This window comes from Marmota marmota, unplaced genomic scaffold (genome assembly GCF_001458135.2).
Source record: "Marmota marmota marmota unplaced genomic scaffold, marMar, whole genome shotgun sequence".
NCBI classification, from domain to species: Eukaryota; Metazoa; Chordata; class Mammalia; order Rodentia; family Sciuridae; genus Marmota; species Marmota marmota.
Genome location: NW_026000137.1, coordinates 5,197,303 through 5,204,491, shown reverse-complemented (window position 1 = coordinate 5,204,491; position 7,189 = coordinate 5,197,303). Strand labels below are relative to the sequence as shown.

Below are 7,189 nucleotides of genomic sequence, written 5' to 3'. Positions count from 1 at the left end.
AGAAACTTGTGACTTACAACAATGAAAATTTATTGTCCTACAATTCTGGAGGTCAGAAGCCTGAAATTAGTCTTATAAGGCTAAGATGAAAGTGTGGACTTTACTGTGCTCTTCTGGAGGCTCTAGAGGAGATTTTTATTTCCTCACCTCTAGTTTCTATAGGCTGCATGCATTCCTTGACTTATCACTTCTTTCTTATTTCATTCTGACTATTACTTCTCCTTCTCTGACTGTGACTTTCTTACTTCCCTCTTATAAGGACCCATTTTATTAGATTGGGCCCACCCGTATAATCTAGGATAAGTTCTCCATTTCAAGGAACTTAACTAACATATTTGCACAGTCTCTTTTGCCACATGACATATAACATGTTCACAGGTCTAGGAATTAGGGTGTGGGCACCTTGCCGGACATTTATTCTGTTCATTTTAGATCCCTTCTAATCGTTAAGGCTGCCCCTGGAAGTCACCTCCTCAGAGAGGTCTTCTGGGACCACCTTAGATGCCATCTTTCCTGGGCATTCTTGACAGCATTACTCTATTTTATTAAATCTGAGAATAGTGTATTTTACCTTCTAATTTATTTTTATTTAATTGTTCACTTTCTATATCCCTCTACTAGAAGGTAAGCTTCTGCTCTAATGAGCAGAAACATGGCCAATCTTCTTCACCACCTTTCCCCCCAAAATCTAAATAGTTTCCAGAAATTGGTACACTTTCAGAAGTTTGTGAATGAACCCATCTGTGTACAGTCTGAAGAAGCCTGCCTTACTGAAAACTATATTAACATGCCCCTGTTCCTTTTTCTTTCAATAATGCAAGGTTTGGGCTGGAGATATAGTTCAGTTGGTAATTAATGCAAGATTTTTTGTTTTTGTTTTGTTTTGTTGTTTACTGATGGCAGTTAAGCTAGCTGTCAGTAGATTTTCTTTTGAACTTAAATATATGGGTCTGTCCTTGGGACATGATTGAGGCCAATAAAATAAAATACCAGTTGTAAGATGGAGCTGGAGGAAAAATAAAATAAAAAAAATAAAAAAGAGTTCACTTGAAGTAAAGTGGATGGAACTGGAGGACATTATGTTAAGTGAAATAAACCACAAACAGAAAAAAAAATTTTTTTTTTTGCATATTCTGTCTCATATATGCAACCTAAAAATGTTAATTTTAAAGTAGGAGAGAGTAGAATAGTACTTACTAGAGGTTGGAAAGAGGAAGGGGATAATGAATAGAGAAATGGATAATAGGTACCACAATAGGTAGGAGCAATAGATTCTAGTGTCCTACTATACAGTAGTCCCACTTTACAATGATAACCTAGTATATATTTTATTAAGAACTAGAAGAGAGGAACTCAAAGGCTCCCGACATAAAGAAGTGGTAAGGAACTAGAGATATAATTACCCTAATTTGATTGGTTCACATTTTGTAAATATTTTGAAATTACACACTAAAACTCATGAACTTGTATAATTATCACATGTTGATTAAAAACAGAAGTTGCCTGTGATCCCAAGACTTGAGAGGCTGAAGTAGAAAGATTGCAAGTTTGAGTCCAACCCTGGCAACTTAGCAAGACCTTGTCCTAAAATAAAAAATAAAAAGTTGTGGGCTATAGCTCAGTGGTAAAGCACCCCTGGGTTCAATAACCAGTACCAAAAAGATAAAAATTAAAATAATAAAAAATAAAAAGAAGAAAGAGAACTAGACAGAATTAGTAAATACCTTGCCAAAACAGAATGTAATATTACCTTGATCTGAGCTCTAATTATGATGCCCTGGTAAGTAGCTTGGGCTTTCTGCCCTCTTCACCACAGATTTATAATGCTCGCATTTGTAATTCAAAGGAGACTGAGATAAGAGCTATAATAGTCATACAAGAAGAATAAAGGAGGAAGAGATTCATTTTAATTGAGACATCACTTCTGGTAAGCATAGCTTTCCTCAGGCTGTTCCCAAAACATGATCCAAAGAGCTTTTAGGCAGAAGGAACAACATCCATTGACATGGCATTAAGAACAACCCTGATGGAAAGATGGTATTTTAGTATGCAGGTAATTTATAGCTGTGCCCGTATTCATTGATGCATCCAGGTGATATATAAAACAATTCTTAAGTACCTAATGCTGGTCAGTAATGAAGCTGTGATGTGACCCTGACCTGAAGTGAGGAGGAGGAGGAGGAGGGAAAGAGGTTGGAAAGACTTCATAGAAGAGAGGTATTTTTTAAAAATAAGTTTTAGGGGCTGGGGTTGTGGCTTAGTGGTAGAGTACTTGCCTAGCACGTGCAAGGCCCTGGGTTTGATCCTCAGCACCACATAAAAATAAATAAATAAAATAAAGATGTTGTGTCCATCTACAGCTAAAATATAAATAAATAAATAAATAAAATTTTTAATAAAATAAGTTTTAGTTGTGATGGACACAATACCTTTATTTTATTTATTTATTTTTTATGTAGTGCTAAGGATCAAACCCATTGCCTCACACTTGCTAGGCAAGTGCTCTACCACTGAACTCCAGCCCCAGCCCATGGAAGAGAAGTATTATAGACTGAATTGTGTCCCTTCAAAATTCATGTGTTGAAGTTGTAACCCCCAATATGATTGTATTTGAACATAGGGCCTTTAAAAGGAGATGATTATGGTTAAATGAGATCATAAAATTGGGGTCCCTAGTTCGATAGGATTGATGCCTTCATAAGAAGAGGAAGTGACATCAGATATATATGTCCAATAGAAAAGGCGATGTGAGTACACAGTGAGAAGAGAAACCAAATCTGTCAACACCTTAATCTTGGACTTCCAACCTCCACAGCTGTGAAAAAGGAAATTTTTGTAGTGTAAGCCATCTAGCCTAGAGTATTTTGTTATGGTAGCTACAGCAGATATTAGAAGGAGGAACTTGACCTAGGTCCTAAAATGGGTAGGGCCAATTCTGGGAAACTGCCTTGTTGAAGGGTTTGGTTCAGAAAAGTCCTCAGTAAAAAAGTTAGAGGCAGAAGTCTGGTAGCTATTACCTTCTTGGTTTATATGTTCCTAATGCCTGCTGCATTTCAATCCTTTGATTTTCTTGTAATTAAAATATTTCTAACTAAAAAAAAGTGAACAAAAGCCATTGAAAAAATTGGAATAAGCAGAGCTTTTGACCTACAGAAGAGAGAACTCAGTGTAGATGGGGTATAAGGGGGTGCTTGGGAGCTTCTGGGCCATTATGCCTGGAGTGAGTTGGGAAGGTAATTATGGAGGATTTTGAAATTAGGGGAGAAGAGTTTTATATTAAGAAAAACCTGGTGTTGGTTAGGAAGAGTGAGGGAAGAGTGAGGAGTTAAGGTTAATGGCAAATGAGAGAAGGCTCTTCATCTTTGGGGTTTTATGAGAATGGGAATATGTTAGGAACTGAGGTATAACATTCTTCCACCCCAGTCTCTTCCAAAAGCTTGAAACAGAAGAATTATCCTTTCTTTACAAAAAATCTTCATCATTGTTAAGTAAGCTCTCTCTGCTCACCTAATCCCATAGTTTACTGCAAAGGAAAACCTAGGGGTGGTTGAGGTTCTCTTTTTGCCCCACTGAATTCTAGGATGTGTCTTCCATGATGTGCTAGTTCTCAGGAGCAGCCCCACCATCAGCCTCACATACTATATACATACAGTTGTTATTGATAGTTTTTCTTTCTAAAATAATATTTGTATGTTTTTCTCCTTGTAAGAGTTATACATGTTTATTTCAGAAAATTGGATGCTATAGAGACACATAAAAATTCAGTAGTTCATAGTCCTACGGTTTAGATATAGCTTCTATTAGTATTTGGGGAGTCAAACAGAATAGACAGTTTTGGCAGGGTGCAGTGGTCCCTATAATCCTAGCTTGAAGATTGAGATTGAGGCAGAATGATTGCAAGTTTAAGGCCTGGAGAACTTGATGAGGCCCTTTCTCAAATAAAAAGGGTTTGAGTTGTTTCTCAGTGGTAGAGAATTTGCTATCATGTCTGAGGCCCTGGATTTGATCCAGAGTATGGGGGCAGGGGAGGGAAGATAGTTTTCCTTACTCATATACATATTTCCCTGAATACATATTCAGTGAATACACATGATAATTCAATATATTATTATTATGTTATTGATGACATTATATATTTTTAGAGTGCCCATGTGATTCTCTGTGGGAGTTTGTAAGATGGCATAGAAAACTGATTATTTTTATCCAAGAAAATTTTGATGAGTGATATTTGCATTAGATGTGCAGAGGTTCAGATTTTTTCTTAGGAAGATGTGGAAACCTCTATGCAATTAGGTTTGGTAAGTTTGAGCTGAAGTATTACTTTTATTTTATTTTATTTTAAAAAAATTATATATTTGTTGTAAATGGACCTTTATTTTATTTATATGTGGTGCTGAGACTCAAACCCAGGGCCTCAGACATGCTAGGCAAGTGCTCTACCACTGAGCCACAACCCCAGCCCCAGAAGTGTTATTTTTAAAGTATGCATTCGAGATATGATAAAAAGTTTGTAGAGGTTGTATCTTTGTCCATAGATCATATTCACTATATTACTTCACTCTTGAATTGAGCATGTTTTCATTTTTGAATGTAAAGGCTTAATTTTAGAGCAGCTAGTCATTCAATATAGAATAAGGTTAATGAAGTAAAGCCTTCTTAGAAAGGGAATGTTTAACCACTTGAGACAAAGTAGAAAAGTAGGGCACTTGGCTTCCTTGATTGGGTGGTAGTTCACTTCATATTGGTGAGTACTTGGCTTCTAAGAAGGTGCAAATTTTGCTTTAGTATGCTTTCCTTTACTCTCCATGTTGAACTGGCTCTCTCATTGTGGTATTGTAAACCTTTTTGAACAATCATAAGCAATACTACTCATCTGATTGCTGTGGCTAATAAGCGCCTTTTATCTTTTTGATATTGCAGTTGACTCATGTTGACCAGGCAAGCTTCCAGGTTGATGCCTTTGGGACGTCATTCATTCTTGATGTCACGTTAAACCAGTAAGTGTTTGTTGAGCTGCCTCTCTTTTGTGAGACACACATTGAATCTAATTTCCTAACCTTCTGTGAAATTTTTCTTACTACATTTTAGTTATCTATACCAATTTAGTACTGCATTTAAAACTGTTTTATCTATTGATGAGAAAGTAGAAAATCTGGTAAATAATAAGAAATAGATATGCATTTGAAATGGCATAGCTGTAACAGATTTAAGAATGTACAATGGAGGCAAGAGTTATTTCAATATTATATGAGAATATATATGAGTTTCCTATGAATGACAGATATTAAAATAATACTTTGGGCATTAAAATGTCTTTCTGAATAACAGCAGAAGAGATAAAAGTATACTTTTTGACTAATGATTCAGAGAATCAGCTGTATGATATGTGATGCTAAATAATGCCTAGTGTCTATTTGATGCTTTGATACAGGGGCATGTTTTGTTGAGGTGTAGAGTAGTAGAAATATTCTGTATTTACAGTATGATTTTAGAAATAGTCAGTTGTTTACCTAGAATTTTAGACTGGAAGATGACTTTTTACCCCCTTTTAGTGAGGATTGAAACCAGGGACTTGTACACGTTAAGCAAGTGCTCTAGCACTGAGCTCCATCCTCAGACTTGGAGGAGGCTTTTGATAGATCACTAGATTTAATCTTTTTCACTAATTTTAAAAAATGTACTCAATTTCCTATCAAAAGCAAATGGGGAGAGACCAGAGTTCTTCCAGGCCTGAGTTTCTGGGCAGCGATGAATCACAGATTTACTAAAAGCATCTATACAACAGCTCAGGAAGACAGTTTTGAGGTCAGAAGATCAGACAGGTAGACCAAGAGTGAGAATTGGAACCTAAGCAGTCTAGAGTGGGGAACCAGCTATACTGAAGACTGTCAGTTTAATTTTTAAAATGATGTAAGAAGCATAGCTTGAACTTCTCTGAATAAATACCAGCTACTTGTGACCGTTTAAATTTAAATTAATCAATTTAAATAAAATTAGCTGTGTGCAATGGCACAAGCCTGTTGTCCTAGCTACTCAGAAGACCAAGGCAGGGGGAGGATTTGCTTGAGCCCAGAAGTCTGATGGACAACCTTGCAAGAACCTGTCTTAATTAAAAAAAAAAAAAGTAAAAATTCTGTTCTTCATTTGTCATAGTTCAAATGTTCAAAAGTTATGTATGGCTAGTGGCTACCTTACTAGACAAGATTTGAAAAGCTGGGTTCCTAAGGTGTTCCATTTCAGTGACTCTATCCCATATCTCCTTTGTATTCATTATTATTAAATAGTCCCTTGTTTTCTGGTTCCTGACCCAAAGGAACTCTTTTGACTTTTTGTACTCAAATGAGTGATATTTATTCATGTCCATTGTGCTCAAACTGCCTCACCTCCTTGGAGAAATCTGAGTCCCAAAACTCTCTGTTCTCAAGGAGAAACACATATGGCCATACTTATCAGAGCATGAAGCTTGGAATACTGAGGGTGAAGCAAGAATTTTTTTTCCAGATATTGGCAGGAACTTGCATTGGACATTTTTCTTCTTATTTCGATGCAAATTTGAAATTACCAGGAGTATAGAGGATAAAATAATGGCACAAATGAAGTTTGCCTAGGCTGAGAAATATGCAGTATGTTCCCTTTGTTTGCCAGGGTTCTAAACAGTGGTGAGTAGGCAGGTTTTTATTTTTTTATTTTATAGATTCAGTATCTGTCATTATTGTGGTTCTATTGTTTAGGAGCTTGAAGGTAAAAACTAAATATTATCTTTTTGTTGTTGTTGTTTCCTCCTTATGAAACAAGTCTAACACTGGGGGACAAGTAGATTTTTTTTTTTTTTAACCTCGAGGAAAATTAAATAAGTCTATGTGTAGCGGGATTTCAGTTGCAGAATGGATCCAATAATACTTATTTTTAGAGTGGAATGGAAGGAAGAGTATCATTATATGATAAGCCTTCAGAATGTTTAATAAACAAAATTATCTACAACCAGATTATACCAGAGTTCAACTTTTGGTTGTAATCTCTACAGGAGGAAGATAAAAAATGTGAAAGGTTAAAAAGCAAAAAGTACAGGTGGTTCTTATTTTGTCAGAATGATGAAATTTTCTTTATCGGGTCATAATTATGAAATTTCACTCTTTAGGACAGATATATTAATAAAACCAAACATATGGCTTGACCTGGCCTGGCCAAA

At 35.9% G+C, this 7,189-nt stretch overlaps 1 protein-coding gene across 4 annotated transcripts in view; it reads left to right on the top strand.

Moving 5' to 3' along the window:
* Positions 1-4,915: 4,915 nt before the first annotated feature.
* The window catches only part of Adam22 (ADAM metallopeptidase domain 22), a 186,389-nt gene continuing 184,115 nt past the window's right edge, over positions 4,916-7,189 (top strand). For all 4 annotated transcript variants that reach the window (XM_048785447.1, XM_048785448.1, XM_048785446.1 and 1 more), the window contains exon 1: positions 4,916-4,997. The gene's annotated coding sequence lies outside the window, so the exon portion shown is untranslated. The remainder of the gene's footprint in view (positions 4,998-7,189) is intronic.